The sequence below is a fragment of the Abramis brama genome, assembly GCF_963993115.1.
Source record: "Abramis brama genome assembly, chromosome: 6".
Taxonomy (NCBI): Eukaryota; Metazoa; Chordata; class Actinopteri; order Cypriniformes; family Leuciscidae; genus Abramis; species Abramis brama.
Window position 1 is genome coordinate 11,680,937 of NC_139968.1, and position 20,251 is coordinate 11,701,187.

Here is a 20,251-nt window from a genome sequence, read left to right on the forward strand (position 1 = left end):
GATAACAGATCACTCTAAATTGTAATGTGGACTCATGCATTTTCTGTAAAGCTGCTTTGAAAATCATATGTATTGTGTAAAGCACTATACAAATAAATGTGAATTCAATTCAATTTAATTGTTTATCAGCTTGGCACATGTTGACTCTTCTTTGCAAAAAACGTTCCAGTTCTGTTAAATTGCAAGGGCCTCTTATTGTCTGTTAGTTAGTAGTAACTAATTGTAAGGGTTAGGGTTTCTCTATTGCATTTACACATTCAGGACATTTAGTACTTCAGTAGCACCTGCTGGTGGAATCCTCAAACTGCAAATGCACAGATTTTTCAAGCCCAGAGTTGAATTTGTGGTCAGTGATACTGTGATTTTTGGCTAAATTAATATACTTGAGTGCAAATTCTTTTAAACCACTCCAACATCTTTCCATTCCAACGTGAGTGGTGGCGGTGTTTAACAATTCATAAATATTTGTAACAAAAAGCCTGTTAGACATTTTTGTATTTTTTTTTTTTGTTTGTTTTTTTTTGCTTTTCTGTTTTATATTTGTACAAAGGGGACTTTGATTTAATCCAGCCTGCTTCATATGATGCCAAAATTAATTGGAAAAAGGAATGAATAAATAAGTGCTGTGCAATCATGAGTTTATCTCTGACTTCCCCTCTCGTCTGTGTGGTCGAGGTTTGTGTTTCCGCTCACAGTTCGAGATGTTTGAATGATCACTATAGCAGATATTATTCATCTGGATCAGACAATGAAGATCATACAGCTGCAGATCTGTGAGTTTCTCACGTCACATTTGATTGAGTCAGTTTTCTTTTGATTTTATATCTTAATAAATGTGTTTTTCTTTCTGTCATAGATCTGTTCATGTTGTATCAAGCCACAGAGAGTCTAACAAACACACCAGTAACTTTAGGATCTGATGTGATTATAACCTGTGATCTTGATATAAAGGAGATTTACTGGTACAAACTGAGATTACCGGATCCTCCAGTGTTGATCTTACGCACTTATGATAGAACATATGAAGGAGGCAAATATGAAAACCACACCTCTAAACACAAATACTCAGTGAAAACTAACAGTCGTCTGTTCATCAAAAATATCACCATTGATGAATTAGGAGTTTATTATTGTGTGAAAACTAGTGAACCACTAAAATTCAACAACGGCACCAAAATCTACATCAGCGGTGAGTTATTTTATCATTTCATGTCTTTATAAATCACATGATGGATTCTATATTGAATACACTGTACACATTTATGAAGAACTGATATTTTTGCAGTTTCATTGTTCTGTTAAAGATTGAAATTGAATAAAGATTGAACTACAAACCTTTTACAGACTTTGTCCAAAATAATATTACAGACTCCGTCCACAGGAATCAGACAGATGACGCTCCACAACACCAGATACCATGGAGAAATATGACCATCATCATATCTGTCCTGCTGAATGTGCTTCTGACCATTGCATTAATAGGTTTGTTCTTTTTTTACTACAGTAAAAGTGTCATTGAATCTCTGTTCCATTATTTTCCTATTATCACTGTAAAGCTGCTTTGAAACAATCTGTATTGTTAAAAGTGCTATAAATGAAGGTGATTGAACGAACTACAAGTAGACAAAATCTAGATCTACACATATGTAACAATATCCTATCTTATATCAGTCTTAATTTAGTTTTTAATTTAGTTTGTTTAAACTGTCAAAAGGTGATGTTTATTCACTGTTGTTTTCTTCAGGTGTGGTGAAGAACTGCCTTCATGCAACTAGAAGATCTAAAAATAGTTCAGAGAACCCTCAAAGTACCACTGCAGCTCAGGTAAGAATAATTGTGTAATGAATATTAACTTAATTTTTTAAAATGGCTTAATTAGCATACAATTTTACATAGTGTTGTAGATCCATTATTTGAATGAATATGTGATATTAAACAACTACAGTACAGTATAACGACCACTAAAATGCATATTTGACTGTTGTACATTGCACTAGTTTTATGTCTCACATAACCGCACTTCTACTTTGCCAGATCTCTATTTCATGTCCATTTATAGATTTAATAGATTATTGCAAAGTAAACCCGTTCAGACACATCTACTTCATGTCGGAGGTTTTATTTTATTATAATGATCGCCTGTCTGTACATTATTCCTTACATATATGGCCATTCATTGCTAATATCTTAATCTTTCAGTTTGCTGAAATTGATTCATCCATGCCTCCCGGTGGAAGCAGGTCTTGCCAGGATCAGCCCATCTACTCTCTTCTACAGCCAATAAAAACGTAATGATGTATGATATTTAATGATTTATAATATTCATAATTTGTAAATAAAAATATAAAGTTTAACATTTCTGTACTTCTATTTGTGGGATTTCATAGATTTAAACACTTTAGTTGTGTATTCTGATTCATATCAAATGCAGAGTAATGAACATGAAAATTGAGATAATGTATGATTTGAAACAAAGTTGAACAAAATCTGTTGTCATGTACTCATACTTGTATGAATGCAGACAGTTAATGATCAGTTCTGAGATTATTTGACACACAATGTTTAAAGTTATGAAAAGTAGAATTAAAATACTTACTGGTTGAACATAAAGTGCTGAAAGTAGTGGGCACTGGGGCTATTTTCCACAAGAGGAAATCAAAAAGACTATCTGTAAGTTAAAAAGTTTCGAGTCCAACGGGAGTTTCCACGACTGGTGGTTTTAACCACAAGGTTGATCTGCACAAACAAAGAGTATTTTGCATGCATGTTTTTGTGTGTTACCTTGTTTGCTGCTTAATGAATTGTTTTATGTCTAAACATGCAGTGTGGTCGATGCTGTATAGAGTGGTAGAAATATACTGTTCTTGTCTGGTAAAATGTTGCTGTTTTGAATGGAGATCTTGCTTTTACAGCGCTGACTTGTTCAGACTAGCAGTGGAAATTGCATGTAAACCACAGTCTAACAGGGTTTCTTGAGCCTGAAAGCAGCTTCTTAGCCCAGATTCATGAAACTTGCAACAAATAATGCTTAATCTCACCACAGATCAGATGGCACGTCTGAATATAAAATTCCTGCCTTGCATTGTTTTTCTCAAATGTCCTGCTACTTTCATGTTTCATAAAGATTTGACATGCAGCTGGTAATCACAGCTTTTTCTTTTTTTCTTTCTTTGGCTTGCGTATTAATAGTTTATAATATGTTTTAACCTATTAAAACACCCACTTCTGCTCATCTCTTCTTTGTGGTTGACACGCGGCTTGGTTTCTTGCAAACAAACTTTTCCACTGTTTGGTCACTTGATAAACACAGCTCTAGTCATGGTTCACTACTGTGAGTTTATTTATATTTTGTTTATATATTAGTCATAGACCAGGGATAGATGCCAGCCAAATCTAATTTTATGCATATGAGAACGAGGCTGTGAGAGATCTTTATAATGCATGTGCTGTAAAGTTCCAAGATCACATTTAAAACTCAAAACTTTCAACTGTTTTATGGAATTGTTTTTTTTTCTATCTTTTGTCCACTGAATAGTCCATTTGTGTCTTTGTGAACAGTGTTGACGTGTTTTGTGGGCAGGGCCTACCTGGTGGCAGAAAGTGACAGTTCTGCTGTAGCAGTTTATTGAAGACACGGAATAAAATATTTAAAAAAATAATAAAAACGTAATTTTGAGTTAATATCACAATTCTGACTTTTTTTCCCTCTCAAGTCGCAAAAAATCATGCTTTAATAGTAGGTTGGTAGATTTTTTAAATTACGAGCCAGCCAGATTTTTACCACCAATTGGCATGGTACAATTTTGGACCCTACTTCATACATCATATCCAGTAAGAAAATAAAATAAAATAAATGTATATATATTTTTAAAGTAAGATTTGTGCATGAGTTTTTAAGGGATCATGCGTCTTATAGATAGCCTGGAAATCCAGACCTAAATCTAAAAGATTAATGGTCTGGCGTCGACTAATGAAAATCGGCCAGCTCGAGGGGCGACGCCAAGCATGCATTTGAAAATCTCACTGCACGCAATTGGATAACACTGACCAGTCACAACAATAAACCCCATACACTTAGCTACCAGCGGAGCTAACTGGTAGATTATACTCTTACCGTATCCGGTTGGCAAAACTGCAAAAACGTCCTTCTTGCAAAGGAAGGATTTGAGCGCCGTCTTCTGTTCCTGTTTTAGATAAAAAGCCAAGTCTAACTCGTTCATTGTAGCGAAGCCGTTTCAAACAACTGGTGTTCATCCATAGCCATCTTGCAATGTTTACTAATGACTTCGACGTCACAGCGCTGTTGTCATCTCGCCTCTGGCCCGCCTATATCAGATAACCCGATGTGATTGGTGCAGCTCGGATACAAGGGCATATTGTATCCCATATTGTATCCCTCAGATTCAACTTGTGCTCTCGCGAGAACTCTGGATTACCAGGGTATCTTGTAGACATGATTTTTTTTCTTTATTATTCCTTCTGTGCAGAGTTGTAAATGGAAGGTCTTATTGAAATTCACATTACATTTTAAAAAGCAGCCAAACAGAGTGTAGGAAATGAAAGTGGGCTGCCTACACAAAACCTGCATGGGCCCAAAGGTACAAAAGCCCACAATGGGCCATCATGGGCTTAATGTGGGCAATCCGCTAATGTGGGCTGCTCACAGAGAGCACGCGGTGAGCCCAAAGCCGTGGGCCTGTTTAGGTTTGGTGTGGCTGGCCCTAGCCCACTGTGCACGCAAAAAGCCAGCATGTTTGCAGGGATCTATTCTGTTGTACGTGTCCTACTTTAAAAAGCTCCTCAAACAGAACAAAAATTCAAGACCCCGATACACTTAAAGCGAAATTGAAGAATGAACTGGTGTGATGTCATTTAGAACAACATCAGGCCGGAACAAAGTTGGTTTTGGGAGTTCGAAACAGCTTGCCAAAGCTGGTAAACACATTTGTACTTCCATTGGTCCATGGCGATTACGTAATAAGTAGTTGTGCGCGGAAGCTCCATCTTCTTTCACGTGAAAATCTTTTCTTGTTCAGTTGTCGGTGGTTGAGGTCAGATGTCCGCGAGTGATAACATGAACACACTGGAGAGCTGCTTTATAGAAGAAAATGTAGTTGACACTGTTTTTCATGTTTAATACGGTAAAGCTGCTTGATTTTAAGCAATCTATTGTATGAAGTGCTATATAAATAAACATGACATGACTTTACTAGAGTGCCGTAGAGCTTGTGCAAATATAACCACGTTGCTTTTCTTATGCTTTATTAAAATGCTTTCTGTTTTCTAAATTTTGTTGTTTATTTTGATATTGAAAGGAAAGCACGCAGAACATTTACATATTCATCTAAACACCGCTCTCATCAGTGTTGGCGGCGTCAGATGATCAATAACAATATATCGCTGCTCACATATTTCGAACTTCGTTTTACCACTAAAAGAACAAAATAGGACTTTGCCATGAGTCAAAAACAAGAAACAAGAAACTGGTTATCATAGCCTGTTAGCCCCTGTTGGTGGGTGATGTAACTAGACCATCTGACTCCAAAGAGAAAAAAAAGCCATGAACAAAACTAAAAAAAGTAAAAGAAATACAATCCCGGATAATTTTAATACATGCTCATTTGCTTTGAGGATAAACATGTTTTGTGTCGACCACAGTGTTTAGTGCAGCAAATTGACTGCCAAAAACGTCATTAGCATTTATTTATATAATGGATGTATAGGCTACAGTTGAAGAAAATATCAAATTAGTGTTATATATTGCTTTCTTTTACAAGTATGAAGTATGAATTAATTTTTTTTTCAGAAAGTGAAAAGATTAGGCTATATATATTGTGAACAGAATTAAACACTACACTTGTGGTCAGAGCAAGCCTGACTTTAACTTCCTCTTGATGTGTGAATCACCGTTTTAAAGCTATGAGGATAGTGTCATGTGAAAGTAACAAGACTAGGTCATGCTGAAGTGTTTTAAGACCCTGAAGATCATGTGCTTTGGAAACTAATACTTTATAATGTTTAATGACTCAATAATGATCCATATTGTGTGTGTTTGTGTGTGTGTGTTTATGTCGCAGACTTGCTTATGATGTGAAGCTGCAGAGACTTACAGATTTGGGGTAAAATTTGACTAAACTGTGATCTTGATGTAAAGAAGGTTCCCTTTCGAGAGGTCTCTCGTATTGCGTTAGTTAGCTTACGCTACGGGAAAACTCCTTTTCTCGAGAATATTGAAGCCAAATCTTTAAAACGCAGTGCAGCTGCACAGCATACACAGATGAACGGTGAGAGCGGTCATTGGCTGTGCTGTGGCAACTGCACGAACCTATGGCGAGGCGGCTCAGACGTGCGAACAAATCAGGGCACTTTGCGCCCCGGCACGTTACAGCCTGCCAGAATGGGCGTGGCCTACGGCTATAAAAGTGCCCATTCTCCGCCTAGAACCTCAGATTTTATCTCCTTCAGCAAACTCAACACTTCGCTGATCTCTGGATAAGAAGCCTTCTCACCGCCATTGAAAAGCCTTCAGTGGAACAAGCCACCTGCCTTGCAGTTCTGAGGACGCCGGCTTTCATGGTTTTTCAACTGGATGTCTCCTTCAGGTGCTGTTCTGCTGTGCCATCCGCCGCGCTATATATCCTTTAAACGCATTAGTGTGTTCACCGTTGCGTCACACTTTTTCTAAAAGAGCAAATTTGAGGCGTTGTTGCAAATGCCTCAAACCACCTGCACCTGCACAAAGGATGTCAGAGCGGACGGACACGAGCGATGATCCGCGCCCACGGCTAGCTCTCTTTACATTCAAGAGAGCTACCCCGCCCTTGCGCCTCATTCGTGCGTCATGCAGAGCCCTCTTGAGCTCTCTGCATGACCTAGACGGACACTGTGAGTGAGTTTTCAAAACTGCGTCACTCACCGGCAAAAGGAAGAAAGAGAGTGTTTTAGTCCCACCCAGGCCGAACCAACCTCCATTTCTCACACATTTCCCAGACCCCTCTTTAGTTCGGGCGGCTGGAAATGTCAATACTGCAGCAAATGAGCCTGTTATAAAACATGCACACCTGCAAACAAACGCCGTTTTACAGGCGACACAAAACATGCCGCTCTCTTCTCTGCTCATGCTAACTATAAGCTTACGCCATTTCCCCCTGTGGCTCAGTGGTGAAATCTAAAGCTTTCGCTCCAGAGACCCGTGTTCGAATCCTGGTTCTGGCGGCAGATGTTATTATGCTGCTCTCTTCACTGAGCTCGCGGCCAGCTTTCTTACGTACAAAAACAACGCGGGGTTCGAGTATTGATGAGCGTTCAAAAACAGATGAGCCAACGCCGGCTCTGCCCCTGCGTGACTCACATTTTACAGAGACAGACTTTATTCTCCTGTGCATATTCACACCCCTTCTGTGTCTCAGTGGTGGAATCTGATATTTCGCACCAGAGACCCAAGTTCGAATCTCGGCTGCACTGAATCTTTTTACCAAACGAACGAGCTCACGCCGCCCCCGCCCCCGCGTGTCTCACTCTTTTTGGCAGCGTCCGAAGACGGGTTGGTCGGGCTTTGACCAACTTTGACCCCGCCTCCCATCTAATCCCAGCGTAAGTGTGATTGGACGAAGCATGGCCAGCTTAGTCATGTTAAAGAGCCATCTCTGGCTTCCTACAATGGGTAGTGAACACAATCCTCTTTAGCTCAAGCTGGAGTTTGAGTCTAAATGCAGGTTTGAGTCTATTGTAATGTTTGCTCCCCTGCAAACATACAGTGTTCCAACAGCGACTCTAATGAAGAAAGAGCGCTTTATAGCATTTCCCGGCACTGGAGGTATAATAAATGTGGTTTGTGTGCACACTATAAAGAATGCACCCCTGCACATAAGCACTAAGAATCTCAAACATTCCCCAGTCCCCTCTTCTCAGGCGGCTGGAAATGTCGATATTGCAGTCAATCGGCCTGTTTAAAAACACGCTCACCTGCAAACAGATGCCGTTTTTACGACAACGCATATAAAGCACAAAAATAGCTCTTTTCTGTCTGTCATATGTAGGTCATGTGCCCACTACAAAGTACGCACCCCTACACACAAGCACTGTTCCCACAGTTTCAAACTTTTCCCCAGCTCACGCTGGAAGCTTAATAAATGTAGCGCGCGTGCCTACTGTGTAGTATGCACCCCTACACACAAACACTACAGCATTAAAAGCTCAAGACGGCTGGATGGCCGGGTCCCTATTTCACAGCGAACCCGTCTCCAGTCTTCATTCAACCCCTAGCTATGCGGGCCAAGGTCTAGGAGGCTATCCCCGGTATATCAGAATGGGTGTTGAACGTAATAAAACGAGGCTACTCGCTACAGTTTGCTCGCAGACCCCCGGGCAGGATATTGCCCACGTTCTTCGCACCGAGGTGCTCAAACTGTTAAAAAAAGGTAGCTGTCGAACCAGTTTTCCCCTCACAAAGCGAGTCAGGCTTTTACAGCCGCTACTTCCTCGTTCCGAAGAAGGATGGCGGCCTCCGGCCCATCCTAGATCTCAGACACCTGATCAAGGCGCTGATGACGCGTCCATTCAGGATGCTGACAACCAAGCAGATCCACGCGCAAATTCGCCCGGGGTATTGGTTTTTCTCAGTGGATCTGAAAGATACTTATTTTCACATCCAAATATCACCTCATCACAGGCTATTTTTGAGATTCGCCTTCGAGGGGCAGGCTTACCAGTACACAGTATTACCGTTCGGCCTATCGCTAACACCTCGTACATTTACGAAGTGTATTGACGCAGCACTTACCCCCCTGAGACAGCGGGGAGTGCTAGTGTTAAACTACCTCGACGATTGGCTGATTATAGCTCAATCAGAGGCGCAGTTGATAACTCGCAGATCCTGGCTCCTCAGCCATCTAGAATGACTGGGTCTCAGGATCAACATTTCGAAGAGCACACTGTCTCCCAACCAGAATATTTATTTCCTGGGCATAGTGATAGACTCTATACGAATGAAAGTGCGCCTTGCACCAGAGCTTGCGCTCCTCTCAAAAGATTTCAGAGGATATTGGGTCTCATGGCCTCAGCATCACCAGTACACCAGCTAGGACTACTGCGCATGCGTCCTCTCCAGCACTGGCTAAAACCCTGGGTACCAGACCTGAAGCACCTCTCGCTCGAAACCGCTCTTTTACTGGCGCTCGACTTCAGTAAAAAGAGTAGGCAATTTACATGCGCTGTCAGCGAGCGCGTCCTGCCTTGAGTTTGGGCCTAACGACTCCAGAGCCGTCCTTAAGCCAAGGCATGGTTATATTCCTAAAGTGCTCTTGACTACATTCAGAGCACAGGTTATTTCCCTAGCAGCTCTTTCCTTGCCAGAGGACGAAAGAGACGCGAATTTACTCTGTCCCGTCAGGGCTCTCAGAGATTATCTAGAGCGTTCTGCCTTATTCAGACAGCCAGAACAGCTTTTCGTATGCTTTGGTGGCTGCACAAGGGGCTCGCCGTCTCAAAGCAGTGGTTATAGCGCTGGATAGTTGATGCTATAGCGCTGGCTTATGAGTCTAAGGCAGCGTTTCCCAACCAGGGTGCCGCGACACCCTGGGGTGCCTTCTGGCGAGAGCAGGGGTGCCATGTAAAAACTCTATCAAAATTGCTAAAATGTGTCAAAAAAAACACTTCTTTTTTTTTTTCCATCAATCTCGGATCGTCAGAAGTCTCTAATAACAACAAATAATGCGCACAAATTTATAATAAAAATGCAAATCATACGTTTTCGGCGTTGAATTGCAGAGGTTGCGCTTGTGCGTGATTTTATTCCCGTGCCTCATTCCCAGTGCGTCCACATAAAGCTGCCTATTTTTCATTGTTGTGCTTACGGTCAAATACACACGAAAACATTGTCAAACCGTCCGTCTTGCCGCGTATTCACATAAACACATCGGTTATGTCCGTGCTGCTGTCAACGGTAACGCGTGCGATTAATGTTTTTCAGTTTGAAATTAAAGCAGCATCAGTTTTTTTCTGTCATCCTTCTGGCGCGCATCCGATGACTTCTCTCTCGCGCCTTCGCTTTGAGTATCCTCGTTCCGAAGAAGGATGGCGGCCTCCGGCCCATCCTAGATCTCAGACACCTGATCAAGGCGCTGATGACGCGTCCGTTCAGGATGCTGACAACCAAGCAGATCCACGCGCAAATTCGCCCGGGGTATTGGTTTTTCTCAGTGGATCTGAAAGATACTTATTTTCACATCCAAATATCACCTCATCACAGGCTATTTTTGAGATTCGCCTTCGAGGGGCAGGCTTACCAGTACACAGTATTACCGTTCGGCCTATCGCTAACACCTCGTACATTTACGAAGTGTATGGACGCAGCACTTACCCCCCTGAGACAGCGGGGAGTGCTAGTGTTAAACTACCTCGACGATTGGCTGATTATAGCTCAATCAGAGGCGCAGTTGATAACTCGCAGATCCTGGCTCCTCAGCCATCTAGAATGACTGGGTCTCAGGATCAACATTTCGAAGAGCACACTGTCTCCCAGCCAGAATATTTATTTCCTGGGCATAGTGATAGACTCTATACGAATGAAAGTGCGCCTTGCACCAGAGCTTGCGCTCCTCTCAAAAGATTTCAGAGGATATTGGGTCTCATGGCCTCAGCATCACCAGTACACCAGCTAGGACTACTGCGCATGCGTCCTCTCCAGCACTGGCTAAAACCCTGGGTACCAGCTCACGCATGGCGATCTGGCCACTTACTAATCAGAGCAAGTCACGGCTGCATCAAAGCCCTGGCTCCCTGGAAAGCAACTGACTGGTACCAGTCTGGCGTGAGTTTGGGTGTGGTTTCAAAGAGAAAAGTGATCTCGACAGATGCCTCCAACCTAGGTTGGGGGGCCCTATACGGCCTATGTATCTCTAGCCTATGGTCAAGCCCGGAGAAGCGCCTTCATATAAACTGTATAGAGATGAGAGCGGTCGCTCTATCACTGAAAGCTTTTCTCCCATATCTAAAAGGCCACCACTTCCTGGTCTGAATGGACAACATGGCAGTGGTGCCTTACATAAATCACCAGGGCGGTCTCAGGTCAAACAACCTGCACGCCATGGCCAAGAGTCTCATTCTATGGGCTCAGCACAACCTGCGCTCGCTGAGAGCAACCTCTACGCTCAGAAATGGGTGGTGTTCTCTGGTGCGCAGCACGGAGCCTGGACCCTTACTCATGCAAAGTACCAAGTATACTCGCCTTTTTACAAGAGCTCATGGACACAGGTCGCACCCCCTCCACGCTCAAAGGATATATGGTGGCCATAACAGCATCTCACGCTCTTGTGGCCAGACAATCAATAGGAAGAAATGGCCTCATTGTCCGCTTCCTTAAAGGGGCAAGGAGGCTGAACCCTCTGCAACCCCCCTCTGTGTCTATCTGGGACCTCTCCACGGTCCTGGAAGCATTGAAGGGTGCCCCGTTTGAACCACTTCAATCTGCAGACCTGAAGCACCTCTCGCTCGAAACCGCTCTTTTACTGGCGCTCGACTTCAGTAAAAAGAGTAGGCAATTTACATGCGCTGTCAGCGAGCGCGTCCTGCCTTGAGTTTGGGCCTAACGACTCCAGAGCCGTCCTTAAGCCAAGGCATGGTTATATTCCTAAAGTGCTCTTGACTACATTCAGAGCACAGGTTATTTCCCTAGCAGCTCTTTCCTTGCCAGAGGACGAAAGAGACGCGAATTTACTCTGTCCCGTCAGGGCTCTCAGAGATTATCTAGAGCGTTCTGCCTTATTCAGACAGCCAGAACAGCTTTTCGTATGCTTTGGTGGCTGCACAAGGGGCTCGCCATCTCAAAGCAGTGGTTATCGCGCTGGATAGTTGATGCTATAGCGCTGGCTTATGAGTCTAAGGCAGCGTTTCCCAACCGGGGTGCCGCGGCACCCTGGGGTGCCTTCTGGCGAGAGCAGGGGTGCCATGTAAAAACTCCATCAAACATTTAAAAATTGCTAAAATGTGTCAAAAAAACACTTCTTTTTTTTTTACCATCAATCTCGGATCGTCGGAAGTCTCTAATAACAACAAATAATGCGCACAAATTTATAATAAAAATGCAAATCATAAGTTTTCGGCGTTGAATTGCAGAGGTTGCGCTTGTGCGTGATTTTATTCCCGTGCCTCATTCCCAGTGCGTCCACATAAAGCTGCCTATTTTTCATTGTTGCGCTTACGGTCAAATACACACGAAAACATTGTCAAAACGTCCGTCTTGCCGCGTATTCACATAAACACATCGGTTATGTCCGTGCTGCTGTCAACGGTAACGCGTGCGATTAATGTTTTTCAGTTTGAAATTAAAGCAGCATCAGTTTTTTTCTGTCATCCTTCTGGCGCGCATCCGATGACTTCTCTCTCGCGCCTTCGCTTTGAGTATCCTCATGAGAGCAGTCCTAAATTAGTTAAATAAAGTCTTAAATGAACGTTAAGAGTTGTGAGAAAATGGGATGCGTGTGGGATCCACATGTGCAGCACTGACATCAGAGTCAAATAACACTTCATTCATAAAAAGATGCCATTAAACAATTATTTGAAATATACTGTCTTTATGTTGTTTCTACATTAATTTGGAGATTAACTGTGAAATTATTACATAAAATATATTAAAAACAAGCTATCTTGTGCAATTATAATAAAATTATCTCAATATAAAAACACAAATACACTGAGTAAGCAAACATTTAGGTGAGATTTGCAATGGTAATTGAGCAATGTTTATATATGAATAAAAGCCTTAATTAAATATGTCATCGTGTAAAGAAATGAATGATTTTCTTGACTTTAAATGGATGGACAAAAAAAAATGATAATATTAAAAATATCTATATGACAGTAGGCATATACGGCAGTTCCTCCCTGTGGTATTGAAAATTGATACATTTCAAGGTATACCGGTAGTATCAAAGTAGTATCGTGACAACACTAGTGTAGGGTGCCACACATTTTTTTAAATTTTCAAAGGGTGCCTTGACTGAAAAAAGGTTGGGAAACACTGGTCTAAGGGCCTTCGTTGCCCCTTAGGTGTCAGAGCCCATTCCACGAGAGGCATGGCCTCGTCTTGGGCTTGGTCAAGTGGAAAACCCATTGAAGATATCTGTGCGGCGGCCAGCTGGGCCTCGCCGTCCACATTTATCAGGTTTTATAACCTGCAAGTTCCCGCTTTGCAGTCAAGGGTACTTTCAATATAAAATGTGTGAGCACAAACCCTTGGGCCCAAATACTTGGGCCCGATACATATCCGGTCCTGTTTTAACTCAAACTACTGTTCCCATATATATATATTGGAACTGACTGGCTTCATATTTTACTTTCACAGCCTCAGGCATCTTGCCTCGGGCTAACGTATGGAGCGAAGTTAAGCACACACAGCGTTTTGAAGGGGGTTCCCATAGCGTAAGCTAACTTACGCAATACGAGAGACCTCTCAAAAGGGAATGTCTCGGTTACTAACGTAACCTCGGTTCCCTGAGATGAGGGAACGAGTTTTGCGTAACCCGCCGTGCTTTTGTGCTTTGATCAGGGGATCGCTTCAGTCAATTAAACCTGAGGTCCTAGGCGGAGAATGGGCGCTTTTAAAGCCGTAGGCCACGCCCATCCTGGCAGGCTCTGACGTGCCAGGGCGCGAGGTGCCCTGATTGGTTGGCGCGTCTGAGCCACCTCGCCATAGGTTTGTGCAGTTGCCGCAGCGACTTTCCCAGAGATTTCCCATAGCGTAAGCTAACTTAAGCAATACTCGTTCCCTCATCTCAGGGAACCAAGGTTACGTTAGTAACCGAGATGTTAACTTGGTTATTACTAAAAATCTACCAGATTCTCCGGTTCTGATATTACGCACTTTCTCATCTACAACTCCTCATTACTACAATAATAGATGTAGACACAAATATTCAGTACAAAGAAAACATTGCCTGTTCATATATAATGTCACTGTTAATACACAACATCCTTTATAAATTATACATACTTGTGTGTAAAAATGTATGTGATGTATTTACACAAATGTATGTAAAACCCTTCACTGGTTGCGCTATATAAATAAACGTGACATGACTTTACTAAAGTGCCGTAGAGCTTGTGCAAATATAACCACGTTGCTTTTCTTATGCTTTATTAAAATGCTTGCTGTTTTAAAAATTTTGTTTATTTTGATATTGAGAGGAAAGCACGCAGAACATTTACATATTCATCTAAACACCGCTCTCAGCAGTGTTGGCGGCGTCAGATGATCAATAACAGTATATCGCTGCTCACGTATATCTCGAACTTCGTTTTACCCTTAAAAGAAGAACAAAATAGGACTTCGCCGTGAGTCAAAAACAAGAAACTGGTTATCAAAGCCTGTTAGCCCCTGTTGGTGAGTGATGTAACTAGACCATCTGACTCCAAAGAAGAAAAAAAAAAAACATGAACAAAACTACAAAAAGTAAAAGAAATACAATCCAGGCTAATTTTAATACATGCTCATTTGCTTTGAGGATAAACATGTTTTGTGTCGACCACAGTGTTTAGTGCAGCAAATTACTGACTGCCAAAACCGTCATTAGCATTTATTTATATAATGGCTGTTTAGGCTACAGTTGAAGAAAATATCAAATTAGTGTTATATATTGCTTTCTTTTACAAGTATGAATCACATTTTTTCAAAAAGTTAAAAGATTAGGCTATATATATATTGTGAACACTTGTGGTCAGAGCAAGCCTGACTTTAACTTCCTCTTGATGTGTGACCGTTTTAAAGCTATGAGGTATAGTGTCATGTGAAAGTAACAAGACTAGGTCATGCTGAAGTGTTTTAAGACCCTGAAGATCATGTGCTTTGGAAATTAATACTTTATGATGTTTAATGACACAATAATGAATCCATAGTGTGTGTGTGTGTGTGTGTGTGTGTGTGTGTGTGTTTATGTCGCAGACTTGCTTATGGTGTGAAGCTGCAGAGACTTTAACTGATCAACTAACAGATTTGGAGTAAAATGTGACTATAAACTGTGATCTTGATGTAAAGAAGGTTAACTTGGTTATTTCTAAAACTACCAGATTTTCCAGTTCTGACATTACGCACTTTCTCATCTACAACCCCTCATTACTACAATAATAGATTTAGACACAAATATTCAGTGCAAAGGAAACATCGCCTGTTCATATATAATGTCACTGTTGATGATTTGCAACTTTATTACTTTGTGACCAAAGATGTTCCTCCAAAATACAGCAATGGCGGCAGACTGCACATCACATGAGTTCAGTGATCATGTTATTACACAACATCCTTTTTATATACTTAAAAAAATTTATGTAAAACCCTTCAATGGTTGTGCAGCACTGAATATAGAGTATTATGCATCGTAGAACCGACTCCAGAGATCCAAAATCAGAAATGAACACAATAGACAGCTCTTACCCTATAGTTGGTCTGATGAATGGTGTTCGGATCATTGTTATGAGTTCCTCTTCTCTTGCATTTGTTACTCTTCTGTTAAAAAAGGAAGTGACTATTAAAAATGTTTGTTCTTGGAAGGAAGAGAACCAGAGACAAACAATTTCAAAATACAAACCTACAGCAACTTCAAGTTATGGATCTTGAACAACCTTAAAGGGATGGTTCGGAGTAAAATCAATTAGGGTCCTTTGCACCATGACCTCGAGCCAAACACCCCCCCAGAAGCCTTTTTCCCCTTGGTTGAACATTATTAAAGTTAGAGCTTATTTAGAGAAATCAGCCGGATGGCTTAGTGCAGGCGCTAATGGATCCTATGATGTATCTCGTAAATTACCCCACTAATAATGCCCAGAATGGTACCAAACTTCTACAGTAGTACAAATAGGTTCTGTACTCATAAAACAAGGCATTGGAAGTTTGTAAGTACATCAGGGGCCGTATTCACAAAGAATTTTAAGGCTAAAAGTAGCTCCTAACTGGCGAATTTAGGAGCAACTCCTAAAAATAATGGGCGTGTCACTCCTAACTTTAGGATTCTTAATTTTTTTCACTAAGAGTAATTCACGAAGCATTTTAGCCCTAAAAGTAGCACCTAAGTCTGGGACAGCTTAAAAGAAGTCGAGAGGACTCCTAACTCACTAAGACCTATTCACAAACCGCTTTTTGTGGCATTTCACGTTGCGATGTTTTGAAATGCGTATGCGGCGGCTACAGGAGCTTCCAATCGCGGGGGAACAATTTTGCATTGTAGGCATAACTAGGGATGCAATAACGCCACCAACAACAACCAAAACTAGGCTACTCATTGCATGTAAACTAATTGTAACGTTTCATTGTGAATCAAATTAAAATGTTCTTCTCTTTGCAAACGTAGGCAGAGGCATATAGTGACAGATTAATTCAATAATGTTGCAAAGATATTGCATCAATCCATATGTTTCATTAGGCTACTAGGCTATTTGTTTTGCCTTACTCTTTATTCATTTAGGCTATTTTTTCAGTTATTCATCATCTTCCGTCCTTCGCACTACTTGTGTAGCGCACGCATTCTCAGACCTGTCACCTGTCACTCATCATCGTAGGGGAGGTGTTTGGAATCATTCCCGCGTTACAATCATCAGCCAATCAAGGTGGTCACTTCAGTCAAGTTCGTGCATGAGTAATGACGTCATCCATAGCAACGAAGGCTCACTCTTAGTTTAGGAGTTGTCATTTTTCTTTACTAAGAGTAGGTCTGAAAGGCGTTGTGAATAACTTTTAAGAGAAAACTCCTAGCTAAAATCTTTTAGTGCGATTTAGGAGTACTCCTAGTGGTAAGATAAAATGCTTTGTGAATACGGCCCCAGGAGTTTATTTAAATAACACTTGCCTGACGGCTACTGTCATCCTTATGCATTGCTTTCTTCCAGGACTTTTACATGCTTTTCCCAAACCCCAAAAGTGACGTTTACGTCCGGGTTAGCAGTAGCATGAGCCGTTAGGCAAGTCACCCAACATATGTTAAAGCATTGCCTATATTTACTCTTGAGGTTGACCAAGACAGCCGAGGTCACTGGGGGTCACTCCAGCCTGTCTCCTACGTGACCGATTCTTATGTAACAAATTGACATGATCAAAATGATCTCATGATTGAGGCATCATATAAAAGTCCCCTTTTCCCTTTGTTCAAACTTGATCACTGGCCCTGCCTAAAGAGTTGCAAAACAACTTCTCTTCAACTTCTCCCTGACCGACCCTAGAGGAGACTGTGTCTGGGGGAAAAGACAGCAGAGGCCCAGAGACTAAAGATAAACTTGCAATACACATAAACTGCCCCAACTGTATATAGTATTCTCCTGTGGTTTATGTGTCCCTGGGCTATAGCCTAGTTGTGATTCTTTAGTTATGTTGGGGAAACTTCAAATGCTGAAATCCAGGTTTATTTATGTATCACTGTTTTTAAGGTTTCCAGACCCCATCTATTTGGTATCAAAATAATCCTCATTTCATTTCATAATTAATGCTGTATAGTATGTTATGATAAAATGCATCATAATATTTTTACCATCCTTTTGTGCAAAACTGCACAAATTCTCCAGACCAGCATAAACATGCTAATAGGGTGAAGATAGAACAAAGACTTCCTCCCGGTCATCTCTGATTGGCCTTTGTGCCAGAAATGGGTGTGACTGATAGGGCCTATCTCTAGAGTTCCTTATCTAGAACATCCTTGCTTGATCTCTTTTTAGACACCTCCTCCGGCTATTTTACCTTCAAGATAACTTCGTTGGTGTCACGTTTTGGGTTTGTTCATGTCATGTTTCCATGTCTGTCATGTGATTCCCTGTTTGTCATGTGATCCTGCCATGTGTCTTGTCATTGGTTAATTGTCTGATCATTGTTCACCGGTGTCCCTTGTCTTGTCATTAGTCTGTGTATTTAAGCCCTGATGTTTGCCTTGTGTCTTGGTCAAGTATTGTTTCCTGTAACCACTGTTGTGAGTCCTGTTCATGTTCATGTCTTGATTTTTGAGTTTTCATGCCACGCCATGTTTTTGTTTCATGTTTGGTTTTGTTTATAATAAATTGCACTTGGGTTCTCATCTACACTTGCCTTCAGTGGATACCTTATTACAGTTGGATTCAACGTGGTCCATCCAGAAGAACCCTTCAGCACACTCCTAACAAAATCATCAAGAATGTCTGGACTCTATTGCAACCAAAGTCAATGCATGTATCTGTTTTGCAGCCAGTAGATGCATCTCAAAGTTGTGCCTTTTTTTTTAAGGTGACCCAGATTCATTGATGTTTCTCATAGGCCGTTGTTAACTGTTTGTAATCTTGCCATATTGCTCTCTCTTTTTTTTTACTTTGTTTATACTGTATATAATCTTTGCTTAGTTTAATTGTATGTAGCCTATACTCATAGTTTCATTTATTAGACCATTATATCTATGCTTTAGTGTCTCTGTGTTTGCCGCTCACAAATAAAAGTCACTGAAACGTTTTGGTTTTGCTACATGCTATTACCCTTCTAGTACATCAGCAAAATTCTTTCTTTGCCAGGAAGATAATTTATATCCTATAATTGATTATGCTGTCTGTTCGGTGGACGGACTGATTAAATAATTGTAATATTAATTCTGCAACAGTCAATTCTGAAACTAATCCAAATATTTATAATTCATTGTAATGAATGAGCTTATTTGCTACACTTTTTCATCTTCAGTCACTAGAAAATAATGATGAATATTGTCTGAACCTCTCACTGAGAATACGAACATGTTATCAGTATGTTTTGGGAATGCATCCTGATTAGAGCAAGAGCTCAATCAACTTCAACCATAAAGAAGCTGTGTGTGCGCTATAGTATTCTTTGTTACAGGTCCTGTATTGGTGAGGTGAACAACTGGCTCCACGACCTCAGAGAGTTACTTCGTGTCTAAAGCCATCCTTGTGTCATCTGGATAACCAATGGAGATAGGGCTCCGTCTATCAGTCCATATGTGGAGATTTTCTAAGTTTATCTATTTCTTAACCAATCAGAATAATTCAACCTGAAGTAATGATGTAGATTAGTGACCTGTGTAAAGTATAATTGCTGTGGTTTTGTGAATGTATGGCAGAGCGGCCTACAAACTTCAAAATATTCTTCTGTTGATTCCATCTCTTGACTCCTGGTCTTTCTTTCATCATATCTGGTCCTTGGGTCTTTAACTGTAAATACCCCTACAAAAGGGCATTGGTCAGATTTGTCTGACTGCTGTTAAACTGATTTCAGCTGTAATAGTTTCATATATCTCTTCTTTCTCTTTCTCCTTATAAACTAATTTAAATTTAGATCAGTATTTCATGTTTATTTGGTAAGTAGCTGGGTGATATTGGGATATGAACAGTTAGCCTACTTTTAGGCCTACCCTTAGGCTATATTCAGAGATGTTTCAGCTGAAAGCCTTTTTCAGTTACAACCTTGAAACAAGATGAGCTACATAACTTTTTCACAGTTTGGTGTCAAGTAGCCTATAGCTAGAATGCACAGCTCTGCTAACCTGTGGCTAACACTTTGGAGTTTACCTCATATGAGATCGGCTATATGCTAAGTTTAGAGATGGTCTTGTAAAGAGTGTGACTGCTCTTGCTTGTTACAAGCAATTAACGACAAAGTCTCAGCTTTGTGAGAAAGTGCAAACGAATCAGTAGTTTTTCTATTTGAAGTTATGCATCAAATTCTCACGATTTTCTTAATCTCAACAGGAAGAGTGGTAGCCTCTATGTTGAATTGTTAAAAATGATTCATTGCATTGAGAATTAATATTTTTTCCCATTTTAGTTCATGAATTAGAATTCTTTTTGTGTGCCAAAAAAACAAAATAACGACTTTATTCAACAACTTCTTCTCTTCCGTATCAGTCTCCGACGCGCGTTCACAAGAGCACCACGACGCATGCATGTGGAAAGCCGGGATCCTCTGTTATACAGCGAGATACATGTGTCGTCTCATCGTCTGAATTATCCAAATTTTCAAGATGGCATGACAATATCACAATCGATGCAGCACACACTCTCCTGTTCAGTAGGCATCGCTTGGCACTGATGATCTGAGCGTGCGTTTTCCTCTGCTTGTAAACACAGCCCTGCGTTTCAGGGTCATATGTCAGAAGGCCAGCTCCTGCGTCATCACCACACACACATGCATCGTGATGCTCAAAGACTGATACGGAAGAGAAGAAATTGTTGAAAAAAGACGCCATTCTTCTTATGATGTAACAAGTACATCAGGATTTATGGGAAGTGTTCCCGGTTCCAG

At 41.1% G+C, this 20,251-nt stretch overlaps 2 protein-coding genes across 2 annotated transcripts in view; one reads left to right on the forward strand and one right to left on the reverse strand.

The window, feature by feature from the left end:
* Positions 1 to 15,495, reverse strand: part of LOC311084359 (uncharacterized protein) — a 51,688-nt gene extending 36,193 nt beyond the window's left edge. Inside the window, exon 1 of the mRNA XM_084116349.1 lies at positions 15,428 to 15,495. The gene's annotated coding sequence lies outside the window, so the exon portion shown is untranslated. The remainder of the gene's footprint in view (positions 1 to 15,427) is intronic.
* The window catches only part of LOC311084348 (uncharacterized protein), a 195,010-nt gene that overhangs the window by 20,830 nt on the left and 153,929 nt on the right, over positions 1 to 20,251 (forward strand). The window lies entirely within an intron of this gene.